Consider the following 14,885-nt stretch of genomic DNA (forward strand, 5'->3'; position numbering starts at 1 on the left):
AAAATTCCACAACAACCTCATCTCAGCTGTTAGTCAAACGTTACCTGCCCGGCCAGCGCACAAAATATTGACCAGTCTGCCTCAAACGTTCCTTACAGAGACAGTCTTAAGGTGACATAAGGACACTTCAGTAGAATTTGCAAATGATCTCCCTCCCTGGGTAACCAACCATACTCTCAGAATTACATTAAAGGTAACAAGTATTAAAACAAATATCTAAATAGAGCATATTACATACTGTGTGCGAGTGCAACGTGTTGTCATAGCAACGTGGTACTTCCTGTTTCCTTTTCTGCAAGTATGTCCTAAGAAGGACGTCTCCTTTAATTCCAATTTGAAGATACTCCATATACCGCATCCTTTAGAGCATGGGTCTCAAACTCGGTTCCTGGAGGGCCACAGCTCTGCACAGTTTAGCTCCAACCAGCTCTAAACTACTCCTGCTTGGAAGTTTCTTGTAATCCTGAAGATGTTGATTAGCTGAATCAGGTGTGTTTGATTAGGGTTGGAGCTAAACTGTGCAGAGCTGTGGCCCTCCAGGAACTGAGTTTGAGACCCATGCTTTAGAGGATGAGACCTCCGGAGGACACAAGGACGCAGCCTTCCGAAAGGAGACACAGCTATAATGCCTCCTCGTCTCCTCCGTCCTCTAGCCTATGACCCTTAAACCGATCAAGCTCAGCCATCTTTAAGGACATCCCAATTCTCTAGGAGGAGGAAGGGAGGATCGAGGATCGAGGATGCTTTCTGATGAGTCATGAGCGATTATACACAGGTGTTTCCTTTGCGGAAGTGTTTTATACACTAAACATGACGCGTCTAAATTCTCCTCCCCTGCACATCATCACATCTTTAGATCAATTCAAACTGTGTGATAATGTGATAATTAAGCATTATATTATTGTTAATGTAGACATATTTCAGACAGTATACACAATATTTATTTAGTTCTAACATATATTTCGTATACATTTCAGACCACTTTTCAGCATGTTTTTAACTTTATTTGATTGTAGTGGGGATTACATATATCTGCTTAAAGAACATGTTTAACTTTATTTTTTCAATGTGCAATGTGTACAGTCATCATTAACCGAAGGCGCTTTGAAATGACGCTTGAGAGAGCGAGGGCATTTTCACTTGTTTTAATTCCTCCGTCCTTTCCTTGTTCCCTTCCCTCGCATCCAAAAGGGGTGGAGCTAAGACGGGAGGAAAGGAAACGATGATGCACAAGTAATAATTGAGAATTACCCAAGGTATCTGAGATGTTCAAACTAACTATCTTCAAATACATTGTTTTTCTTTTCCTGAATGTCATAAAGACTAGATTATCTAAACTGTTATGGGAAATCCATAACAGAGCTGTACATCTTAAACACAAAAGAGAATATAATCCAGCATAAGAAAACATGCTCATTTTGGCCTTTTGTTAACCAAACGAAATCTTGAAGCAACATTCTTGTGAGCTCTATATCTGTTCGCTCCAGAGCTGTGCCCACCACGACATACATACTCTCTCTCTCTCTCTCTCTCTCTCTCTCTCTCTCTCTCTCTCTCTCTCTTGCACACACACAAAAGTTCATGGGCTTTACTGTCTCCATTGCAAATGGGTTTCCAGCAGCATGAATTATACATGAGTTTCCCTCCCTGTTGATTCTAGACAGATAGTGAGCAAAAGCTACCAACGCACACAGACGAGACGCTGATGGCAGGTGTGTGTGCGTGCGTGTTCTCATCATACTACGGTTTGACAACTGTTATGTCACATCCTGCTGACTTTCTGTCCCCTCAGGAAGTGCCTCTTCACCTTAATGAGCATTCAGCAACCAAACCACAAATATCACAGTGAGAAAGAGAGAGAAGTGAATTAATCTCATCTACACTCTTAAAAGTAAGCGTGCATAAAAGGTTCTTCAAAGAACCTAAGCTCTCATTTATTTTACGTGTGTATTAAACACGTGGCTGAAAGAACATCCACTAACCCCTAACACAATGCACAGGAGATGTGTGGGTAAAACAATGACTTTTTTACGAGTTACTTTAATTTGCTTTAATGAATTCTTTGTCAAATGCTGTAATAACTGTTTCCTAATATAGCGGCCAGACATTAAACATTATACCACACACATCACATGCACACTCTCTGTCTGCCCAATTATTACTTTAAAGTGAAAAAAAAATCCACATGCACCCTGGCAGACATCATGTTGACCCAGTTAAAAGTGTGTGTGTTTTACCTGGAGATCTGTGAAAGACTAAAATATCTACAGCCCCTCTTAGACCAATTAACAGAAATGAGCTCGATACTCAAGTCCGTGTTTGTTTTTGAAATTCCTTCATTTAATTTATAGATATTTTAATGAATCAATGCACTCTCATGGTCAATGGTTCGCCACGTTACAATAATTAAAATAAAGCGCATATCTTGATTTGACTTCAAAGCACTTGATATTTAAATTATAATCACAAATCATCCGTAACATTACGCATACTGACATAAAACTAAAAATACACCTGCTTTCATTTAATTGGAGTTCAACCTCAAAGTTGATGCTAATGGATGAATTGGTTGTATTTTACGGTTAGTTTATTTTCAGTCAATCACGATAGCCTAGTTATCAGTTTTTTTTACCAGTTCCACAGTCACCCCAGGGGTATTATAGGATGGCAGGCTGGAGTGTTTTTTTGGCTCAGAGTGGTTCCAGATACGCCCAGCAGAACGCTGGAATGGCACCAATGAACAGAACGCTGGACACGAATAAAATATAGGAATTGAGTGCTTTTGCCATTTCTATTCCGTAAACACAGCAAGAAAAAAACAGGGTTCACTTGATGCCTGCTTGCGAAATGCATTATAAAATATGTTCTTTATACGTTGCAATGCATTATATCATTGCATAAATAATTGCAACCAGAGCTGCATATATACTGTATATGAATATATACAGTACATGTAGGCCTATGTTTTAATTCGAGTGTACTGTAAATGTGTGTTATTACTTAATTATACAAACCTTTCCTTTTTCCACACATACACGCGCGTGGCTCTGTTCTACTCCAGGAGAGAAAGCAGGTCTAAACGCTGCTCTGCTGAGCCCTATAGTCTATAATTGGCCTGTCTTTTTTGTCACAGAAGAAAATACAATTGAAAAAACTAAAACAAAGGCCACAGAACCCCATGCCATTTTACAGAAGAAAAACCACAGAATAAGAGACCAAGACAAATCGCAGGCGGTTTATTTAAATGCTCTTTGCGTGTATGTGTGTCGCCCTATAAACAGTCACAATAGCAGATGACATCCACAGAGGACAGAGAAATAATACTGTATCCAGTAAAGATTCGCAAACCAAATATAGCTTGTTTTTCCATCAGGCATGCATAATGGGAATGATGAACGATTTGATACATTTTGTCCCGATTTCTTCCTCTCGCAGGAGCAGAGATTCGGGATGTCTCGCTTGCAGCCTTATTTGTCCATTTCTCTCTTAAGTTAGTTCCGCAGGGGCTCTGGAGTTTCACAGACTGTTCCGGAGATCATGCTCGAACCTGAGATCTAAGCCTGCAGATAGACCTGGTGTGAGAGATCTGATACAAAAATGAATGTGATGCAACAACTGGAGCACGTCACTTGTTGTTCACTTCAGCTGTCCAGTTCAGCTGTCCACATTGCAAGCAAAACCTTAAGTGCAGTGAAATGTTCATGGTGCTTTTGTAACTCCCATTAAATGGGAAGTTAAGCCAAGGCGTATTGGCTCCTCCCCCTTTTGAAATAGCCAATAGCGTATACCTCAGCCTGAATCTGATGAGAAGTTGATGTGCAGAATGATGTCACAAAATTTTTTGTTTCGTTTTGGAGGAAGTGAGAGGCTGTAAGTTTTGCAAAAAAAATCAAATTTGTTTTGGAGCCTTTTAATATCCTTATAGTTCACATATTCCAAAAAAAACCCTTTTGATTTCATGGGGACTTTAAAAAAGAATTCTGTCTTCACTGACGCGAGTGATGTGATTCTTTGTTGATTATAACAGGATCATTGTGTCACATCAGTGGAGACGAGAGCGAGAGGTGAAAAAAGCAGAAGAGTTCTAATGAGTCAAAAAATAAACGTATGCCAGAGTCAAAAACGAATGCTTGCTGGAATATGTCTTGTTAACGTTGCAATGAGCTCCAGTGTGACACAAAGAGAACAAAGTAAAATGTTAATATAATGATTTTTAACTCATTCTCCACCCTCTCTCTCTCTCTCTCTCTCTCTCTCTCTCTCTTTCTCTCTCCAGTGGCTTTAGTGTATTAATAGTTGTATTATGTCCGTGTGTTTCTTGAGAGCTCTCCTGTTTTTAGCCTAACAGAAAATGTACTTTGAGTGAAGCTACTGATATGTTCCCTGGAGATGTTTGTGTAACCTTCTTTTCTTGTTGCTGGTTCCTTCTCAGTGTGAGTTTTTTCTTCATAGGGTTATGAGACCAATGTTATAAATTGAACAGCACAACTCCGTGTGAATTCTTAATGGCTTCAGAACAAGCACTCGTTGAGACACAGAGGCTGGTGTACACACATTAACACCCTCTCTTTTATATAGAGCTATATATTATTATATATAAAACCTTACAGCTAGTGGCTTTTGCGAAGATTTTTGCGAAGAAGGGAGGAAGGGTAGAAGTTCATTTGGGTTACCTGACAAAAATAAAAAAAGGAATCAGTGGTGGGCTTTGATATGCTGATGTTAAAAATGTTTTTATCAGGGCCATCTGTGGAAAACATATTAAATATATTTTTATACTCATTGTGGGCTTATAATATTTTTTTAAATGTTTTTATGTTAGAATATTTTGGATTAGACTAGTTATTATAGGCTATTTATCATCTTTGGCTAAAACCAATGGAAGTTTATGGTATATCCTGAATTTTCTATGTAAACTTATTTTTACTTAATAGTACAAACTTTTACTTTGCACTGTGCATGGATGGAGGAATGACTGAATGGTGACAGATAAAGAATGTGTATGTTTGCAGATATCCATGTTATTTTAGTTTACTAAATGTTTCTGCTAATTAAAATCAAATATTGGAAAAACTAAACAAAAAATGTCGCAAAAACAAAATAATCTTATATGCAACATGAAAAATTAGCAAAGCAATAATAAAACAACAAAAGCATGTAAAAAATTGCTACACATACAATAAAAAAGCTAATTTAAAATATTAATAAAACTAAAACTTTACCTTTACCTAAACCTTTTAAAATGTGCAATAGTTTATATACATATTGTGTGCCCTCTGTATATCTCAATAAACAAACAAACAGACAAATAAAATATGAATAACTACAAATGTATAAGTTTTTATTGTTTTATTGAATTCTTGTCCTCAGTTCAGATGAAGTTCACTCCCTGTCATCAGGCTGTCTCTGACTGATACACATTCTCTCAGTAGCAAGTGTGTGTATGAATGCCAGGATCGTCCGTCTGTTGTTTTGCAGTTTGCCCGCTCATGCTGTGGGTCAGTGTTTTCAGTGTCTGTGTGTGGGTCAGGTTTGCTATCGAAGAGAATGAATATCTTCAATGTATTTGCTGTGTGAAGTTGTTTAGGAATAGTTTTTCCTCTAAGGTAATAAGTTTACAGCCATATTCTGGGACAAGCCTGAACAAAACCTACTTTTGAGGACATCTTCTTTCATTAAACGTTATTCAATTTAAAGTAATCTTGTCATTCTGAACATGCAGGTTAGGCAGGTTAGGTTATAGTTTCGGTGTACAAAAACAATAGAAGTCAATATATGCGGAAACGTGTAGATAGATAAGCAAACGTGTCTGTGTGTGTCTGTGTGTGTGTGTGTGTGTGTGTGTGTACATTTTGAGTCTGAATGACCAAATGCTTGGACACATTAATGGAACACACACACTGTCCATCTGTTCTCACCAGTGCCAAATCTCTCCTCTTCTTTCTTTCACTTTCATTTTTTTATTTTGCGCTCTGTTCCTCCAGTACAAAGATTTCATTTCAAGAAATGGTGCGATATCCTAATGTTGCTGTGTTTTTTCATATGTGCGTGACATCTGATCGGACTTCATCTGTGCCTGTGTGGGTTTGACCTGTAGTGCAGAGAGGTCACACCCTCCACCATCATTTTGCTCTTCGTTTAGCGTCTGGCCCACCGCCCGGAGTTTCTCACATTCACGCGAGGTTCACAGCAAGACTGTGTGATAAATATAATGAATGTCTGTTTGTGTGCATGTTATGACTTCATGTGCTCGGAGATAGTTGGCGTCTATAAGGAAGGCTCAGATGTCCTACTGCGGTGATGCAATAAGATGACTCACCCATAACGAAACAAACACAGGTGGCCGCATGCGTGTGTTTGGTCAGCTATATTTGCATGTGGTAGTAGTGAAGCGTAGTATTTTATTGCTCTTAAATAGTTCAGGGGATTTGATGTTCTCAGTTGTGTTAGTATTAATTTAGTTTCAGATGTTTCTTCACAGTGAGACTATTGAAAAACACACAAAGAGTATGGAGGTGTAAAATTAATGTAGATTGTAGAGGTCCTATAATCGGGATTTGAAAATACAATGCCACCCACATCTTGGGTGGACTGGGGGTGAGCAAACGGTAATCTTTGGTTAAACTAATGCATTAAGGAATATAGAATATAATTAAAAAGACAAAATCCCTTTTATTTAAATATCATAAAAGGCACATGCAATATCTGACTGCATGTTTTAATATATGATCTAAAAGTAACAGCAACAGAAACAGTAAAGAAGGAACAAAATGCAATAAATAACAGAAATACAAAAAAGAAAATGGTAAAAAAATGGATATGTCTCGCATCCCATTTATACTTTAAGAATCTGGCCCTCGAGGAAAAGGTTGAAGACCCCTGGTATACATCATTCCATCAACAGTCATGCTACATGATTTATTAACAGTTTTAAAGTTGTTTTTTATTTTATCTAGGCGTTGTCTGTGCAGTAACACGTCTAAATCAGGTGTGACATTAAACAGCGTCTCACAACACTGGAAGCGGAAAGCATATGTGTTTACAACTTCACATTGTTCTTGAAATGCAGGTAAGAAAAAGCATCAATAAAGCACACAATAAAATCGCACAGCTGTCCGGAGCTGATAATAAGTGTTGAAATAGCTTTACACCGCAGCTGTCATTTACACACTTCCTGGAGTGTGACCTGGTGTTAAACAGTAATTGGATTGGATCTCTCTCTCTCTCTCACTCTCTCTCTCTCTCTTTCTCTTTCTGCTATTTTTGAAATAAATTAATAATTAATAAAAATGTATTTATATATTTCAGTTTTTATTCAAATAAAAAAAAAACATTCACAATAAAAACAAGAAGTTTATCTATATACAATTTCATGTATAATTAATAACATATATGTAATTTAATGTAAAGACACACAGTATGTCAATGCCGCAGCATGGCACAATTGATTTATTGTGAGTAATCCGGTAACTCTGTTTTAGCACCAATTGTACTATTGCTCTTTTTATGACATATTTCTTAGTGCTCCCTGAACTCTTTGTAAGTCGCTTTGGATAAAAGCCTCTGCTAAATGACTAAATGTAAATGTAGCTCACAGATGTTTGTGCAGAAGGTGAGAGGAGGCAAATCTAGCTTCAGCCTTGCAACCTTTATACTCCCACAAACCCAAATTACCAATCTGATACTGGTGCTGAAACTACAAGACCTTACAAAAACATTTCTCTGTGAACTCAACCTGTGAAGGACCTCCGGCTGAAGTCAAAGTCCAAACTGAACATACCCACTACGGTGAGGCTGGTCCCATGCTGGAAATATTCACCCCAAATTGGACCCAACAAACTACAAGAACAATAATCTTACAAAATGTATACTAAACAAAGTTAGATGTTCCCAAACTGTCTGTTGCAACCAACCAGTTGTTGTTTTATTGAACAAAAAATGCTTGAATGGTTGAACAAACATACAATACAAAATACAAAAAATTATAAAACAAATAAAAAAAGACCAGGGGTAAAGTATGAGAATTACATATGATACAAAAATAAGAAAAAAACTAACTGATCATACTTTGACAGCTTTCTTTTCTTTGACAGTTTGATTGACATTAGGTATTTTTCTAATTCTTTCATGAAAAAAAGAGAGGTTTGTCTTAAAACAATATATAGATTTATGAATGTGTAACAAAAGTACCAGTTGTGTTTTTCAGTATTTTTTGCGACAATGCAACACACGCAGCATCACAATATGTCTGTATGTGTGTATTGATAACTTGATCTCATGAAAAACGTAACAATTTTATTAATTTTGTGAACTTTGTGCACAATTATTTAAAAAAGCAAAAATGAAGAATGTAAACAGAAAAAAAAACGTAAAAATAAATTCACATGAAAAAGGCCACCTTGTAAAATTTAAGATATTGTATTATTTGCTATAAACTATTCAATATATTTTCTTCTGATAAATATCAAAATATGACCAAAACCTCAAAGGACTTACAGACTGCAATGCAACAAGTTTATTTGGGATCAGATTAGTTCTGAGATTTACCTCCAAAAAATGTATGTATTTTTTGTGCAAGCTTCCCCACCAGTCCTACAGGTCGAGATGTTGTTGTGAAAACTTTACAATGTCTCCCTCAGCTTTTGATATCACCGGTTCCTAATTCACCCTTTAGGCAAAGAGCATGTGACATATTTTGATATCTTCCGATTATGTCATACTCACTTTTACAGGTTTCATTTACCAACATACAGCAGTTTTTTAGAGCAGTTTTTATAAAATATTGAAAGATGCGGGATGGGTGAAATATTCGCAACGCTTCTGGAATAATATGAGGTTCGTGACTTGCTCATTCCTCTCGCCCCCTCCCTCTTTCTCTCTCACTCTCTCTTCTCTCCAGCGGGGCGGAAGAAAAATGGATGAATTTTTCATGAGGATGGAGGGAGGAGAAGCAGCCCGAGGAGTCGTGTGAAACTGCACAGTGCGTTTTCGGGCCCCAGGTGGGCCGTAGTCTTTGATATTAAAGAGTCACTTCATGTTGGATTTGTTTATGGGGGGGGGGGGGAGTGTTGAAAAATGTTTAGCTGATTATTCATGCATGACTGCGTAATGCAAACATATTGAAAAACATGCATACAATAGGCGTGCATGCGCATATAGCTGGATCATTGAAGCATGATACATAACAGTAGAGGAGACAACATTACAGCCACACACAGCACACACAGCACACCAGAGACTAATTCCCTATTGGATGTGTGTTGGTGATCAGATTCACACTGTAAAGGAGTAAACATTAGGGAATTTTCTTACCATATGATGTCTGTTGAATTCTATTGGTTGAGGTTATATAAATCAGTTTTTTGGGTTCAGCTTTTTAACTCCCTTCATAGTTTTAAAGGTCCAGTGTGTACTTTTTGGAGGATGTATTGACAGAAATACAATATAATATACATAACTACGTCTTCAGAGGTGTATAAAGACGTTACATAATGAAACTTTATTACCTTAGAATGAGTTCTTTCTATCTACATACACCGCTGGTCCCCTTGCATGGAATTCACCATGTTGTTTCTACAGTAGCCCTAAATGGACAAACTGCTCTACAAAAAAGTGAAAACGTGATGACATCTTTGTCCTGTGAGAGCCACCGTAGTGCTTAGAAATGGGGGGGGGGTGGAGTAAGCTGTTGGTTGCAACCTCACCACTAGATGCTGCTAAATTTCATACTCTGGTCCTTTAAATGCCGTATGTGTTGAAATTGAGTTTAGTTTTTGTAGTACCAGACCTATTAATTTTTTATTCATTTACATAAAGAATGTTAAGAAAAATTTGAATTTTGTCAGTTGTATAACAAGTTGTACAAAATAATTTTGGCCATAGATCTTTTTTTCCTGATATAATGATGCTTATGTATTGTGTAGTTCTACAATACTGTCAAAACTTTTGACTGACTTTAACTCATTTAAAATCAAGTTTTATTTCTACTTAAAGATCAAGCGGGCTTTTGAACTAAACTGAAAGTCTTTTGATAATCACACGCACCTTACACAATTCATAACAATTGTACTGTACGAATACAGAAAGCTCTTTCCCACAATGCATTGTGCTCAAATTGACCTCTGATTCCTAGTGGTCATAATAAGGTCACATCCTAAGGTCATAATACTCTTTGAAATATTTTTTGAAGTAAATAAGCATATTGTTATACAACTTCACATGCTTTTTTTAGTAGCTTGCAGTACAGTTTTCCTTACTATATACTGGGCAAGGCAAACCTGAGTGAGAGTGCGAAAGCAATTTATCTTGTGTGTCAGAAGTTTAGATGTCCATAAGTCAACTGCTTTTAAAGTCATGACATGCACTCATATAGTCTTTTGTTTTCAAGTATTGACTGGTATTGTGCTTTATTTCTGTGGTTGATTTTTATGTCAATAAGAGAGAGAGAGGGGGCTTGAGATGGACTCGCCCGCTGCGTTTGTGAATGTGTGCATTAATATTTCATGCGCACTAAAGGTTACTTATGGACAAAGCCATTTATAATTCATCTCCTCAGAAAAGTCAGACCCTTACACGTGACATTTAGTTTGTTTGTATTGAATAATGCATGCCATCTTTTAAAAGTGTTTGATTTTTGAATAATTAATTTAAGCGTCCCCTCCTGGAGAACTGACATTTATGTTTTTCTTTCTCTTTAATTCGTTTGTTATGTTTGCACTTTTCCTCCGTCTTTTATTCTGTCTACTTCTCTTTCATCTCTCTGTGATGATGATAAACCTAAAATGAAGCCTGCAGGCAGCAAGGTGACTTCTCTAAAGGGGTTAAAAATATGTAAATATTTGTTTATTCTTCAAAACAACAATTTTTCAGAAATCTCACTGAAAACACACACGTGTGTTTCCATCTCTGACGCACATTTCACAAACACTAAAAACGCTTCTCTCAGACTGACATCTATCTCTACAGCTTTAAAACACACTTCAACTTTTCTTCAGGTCTGACAACAGCAATGGTTCATTTTTGTCTATCTCTGAAAAGTGGAGGTTACTGAGTGTTCAGCATCTGTGTGTGTGTGTGTGTGTGTGTGTGTGTGTGTGTGTGTGTGTGGTGTGTGTGTGCCTCTTTGATGGTTTCCCATTTCTCACCTCATAAAACAAACCAAAATGTCAGAGTAAACGCGGCAAAGAGAATGATTTATAGATGTGGGTGCGTAACTCCCCATGGTCTCTTTTCCATAAAACTGCCTCACAGTTTGTGAAGCGACATGTAACCTTGGAGATTAAATTAGGCGCTACAAATATTGACATATATATAATAAATTCTGAAACAACTAAGTGGAATATAGATAAACTACAACTGGATGACTAAAAAGAAGATTGATTGTAAAAAACATTGATGACAGATGCCAACGAAATTTGGAAAATAAATAAATATTCCAAAAAATCCTCTAAACATTGATTCATTTGCACAAAATGTGACATTTACATTTGACAAAAGACAGTGGTTGTTGCCTGAAATAACTTATTGGATGCACAGAAGATGAAAAAGAGATGACATCATCTGTTTGGAAGCCAAATGACAGTTTCTGGCTGAAAATGGGTTTCTCACTTTCTGTGGTCTCACCCACAGAGGTGTTCATCTTGGGAGGGTTTCCATTCCCCCTAAGGTGAGACAGGTGTGAGTTTTTAAAGTGACAGTGCTCCTAATATGAACCATCACCTGATTACATGTGCACACAAGCACACGCACACACACGCACACACACGCACACGCACACACGCACGCACGCACGCACACACACACACACACACACAGTTTCCCCAGAGTATCACAGTGGTATTGCAGCGCTCTCGATTCATCATGGCAAGGTTACCAACAGAAGGTAAATGCCAATTTGAACGTTAAATGAGTATGAAAGTTTTCTTACAGGAATAAAAATGGAATGATGTAGGCCTGCTCTTTTTCCAAACATGTACATTTTAATGGCATTTCTTTTCGAGGCTGCAGTAAAAAGCACAAGCCTAAAAAATGTCAAATTTGAACGGTTAAAAAACAGTTTGAAAGTGATCCCAAACATTATTGTTCCTCTGTACCATTAGTTGTGGTACAGTAAACTGTATGTGCTATATGATCATCCATGTTGTAAATGGAGCTTAAACATGTGGTAGTTTCACTTGTTTTTATAAATAAAAAAATGCCTTATGTTTTAGAGAAGCAATGTCTAATAATGAATAAGTCATGAAAGTTTGAAGCTCCCCTGAGTATATTTCCTTACACAAATTGATCTCCTGTCTGAATGAATCTGTTCCCGAAACCTCCTGTAGCCGTACCACATTGTGCCGTAGAACTGCGTTTTTTATCACACCATCAGTTCATCCGTGCCACAAAATCAATTTGTTACATATCTCGGATACCCGTATAAAACACGGTGTGATGTTCAGACTGGGAGCTTGGAGGTAAGATTGAGCTCTGTCAGGTTAATAAATGCACAGAAGAGCTCATCTCATCTTTCATTACAGGTCTCACACGCTGAAAGATCAACACTAATTACTTCCTCTGTGTCTCAACTGTCTTAAATAGGATTTTCTGTTTTCCATCTATTCAAAACAAACAGGTTCATACTCCAGGCAAGTTCACAGATGCAAAACTGATGCGTGACCAGAGAACTGGTCATTATTCTGACATTATTGCTAAAAATGTTTATCTCTTGAAAGTACTTTTCCTAAAAATACAAGTTTTTAACACTACTAACTCCAATGGAATAACATTTTATTTTAACAACATATATTTTTTAATTACTTTATAAGTTATAAGTTTATAATAATATAAAACAAAACCAAATGGGAGAAACTAAACAAATAAATATTTGTAAATGTTGGAGAAGGGTTATAGAAAACAATAGAGAGTCCAAACATTTTAAAAGTATTTAAAAGAACTTTGATATAGAGTTGCTTCAATATTTAAGATATTTCATGACTAAACCATCTTTTGGATAAGACTTTTGTGCTTTTTTATTTTCACATTTTAGCTGAGGTTTGTAGTTTAGGTTCAGACTGTCTTCATGAATCATTAATATCTTTGTCTCATCGCTATTCTTTAGAGTTTTGTCCTTGATTAAATCTCTTTCTATTCCTATTGTTTACCACCAGAACAAGACTTTTGTTGTTGTTTACACCTCCGCGTATTACAATAAGTGACTCCTGTTGTACTTTACTGTCAACATGAACTGCAAACAAATCGAAAATGCAATCCAAAACCACACGGACCAAATAATTACGAATTAAATTCTGACATCTAAATAAAAAAATATCTTTGTGACGGTTGACGTTTACTGCATATTTTTGTTCCTTTTTGGTTTGTATGTCAGTTTTAGCATTTTTAACAGTTTAATATGGTTGCTTTTATTTTTAATTACGCTGTGTATTGAAGTTCCTGTTCCTGGTTGATGTAACTTCCAGTTTGTTGATTGTGTTCACCTGTTACCTGTTGTCTGTCTTGTTGTTCTCTACTTGCAACATTGTCCTATTTTGTATACGTCTGTTGTTGTTTTTTGGAGGATGTATGGAAAGAAATGCATTATAATGAACTGTACGAGCGCAAAGAGTACCCTATGAGTACCCGAAGATGTATTTGTTTACCTCAAAGATTCTAGTGTGGAATTTTGGACGTCTTCATGCACTCAACTGTCACAGTTTTCTTTTAAATGTGGACAATGAATGACAAGGAGTTGTGAGGCTATCCATTCAATGGTCAGGATGCTGTATGTAACAACTATCAAAGCCTTACGAATATGTGAGTTGAATGGATATGTAAATACATTATGCTGTACTGTAGCAGATTTTGTTGGTGATTTTTAGTTGCTTGTTTGATAAATCTTGCATTTGGATGTTTGTGCTTTTTGATTTTTATTCATTCACATTTGGGAGACCCAGTTTGCATTAGCCTGAGATTTATTGTTACAACGCCCCTAGCTAGCTAGGTAGGATGCATATAACTTTGAGTTTGATAAACATCTAGTATCAGTAGAAATGTCAAAGGGTCAGTATTTGCTTGCTTATAAATACAACATCTTGATACAAACGCCACGGCATATTGTTACATGTACTCTTTATAAATATACCCATTCGCATTTGACTTGAACTAAATTCACCTGTACTGAGGTCGTGTGTTTGATGCTAAGGCGGTTGTCTAAATGTTTTTCATGTCATGTCATTTTCAGCTACGGATCAGAAAAATGAACCTGATCTTTTCATAATGAAATAAGAAATAATCCGCTGCCTGTTTGTTCTGCATATCCGTCACGTAAAAAAACCTGTAATATTTCTCAGGGATGTTTTTTAATCTTGAGGATTCTATTAAAACGGGCTCTGATCTGCATTTCTCAGAGGAGAATTTGTAAGCAGTCATTTTGAACAGACGCTTTGATTTTGGTTTAATAGTTTAATTTGACACATCATCTCAGAAATTGCCCACCAAAGATGTGTCTTGCAGTTTTGTGAAAGCTTATGCCATTCGTGTTTGTGTTGCATACATCAGACAGAGTGCACCTTTTTTCCACCTTTATTTTGTTATTTTAGCTCTGTAACTGCCATTATTAGCGACCAAAGGTTGTTGTGACCTTTGAGGGATTGTAAAAAATGTGTTTCGGAGCAAATATAACATCACAAGTTCACATTAACACACACACGCGCTGATGATGCCCTTGGGATGACCGGCTGGCAAGTTTGAACCTGCTGCATTGTGACAGAAACAATCTATTATCCTCCAGAAAAGCTGTGCGTGTGTCCCACACCGTGTCTACACCGGACGTGGCGTTATGCCACCAAAGCATATAGAACGCACCACAACCCGTTCTAATTGTCCACACTGGATGCGGCCCCACACGA

Source organism: Barbatula barbatula (assembly GCF_947034865.1).
Source record: "Barbatula barbatula genome assembly, chromosome: 22".
Taxonomy (NCBI): domain Eukaryota; kingdom Metazoa; phylum Chordata; class Actinopteri; order Cypriniformes; family Nemacheilidae; genus Barbatula; species Barbatula barbatula.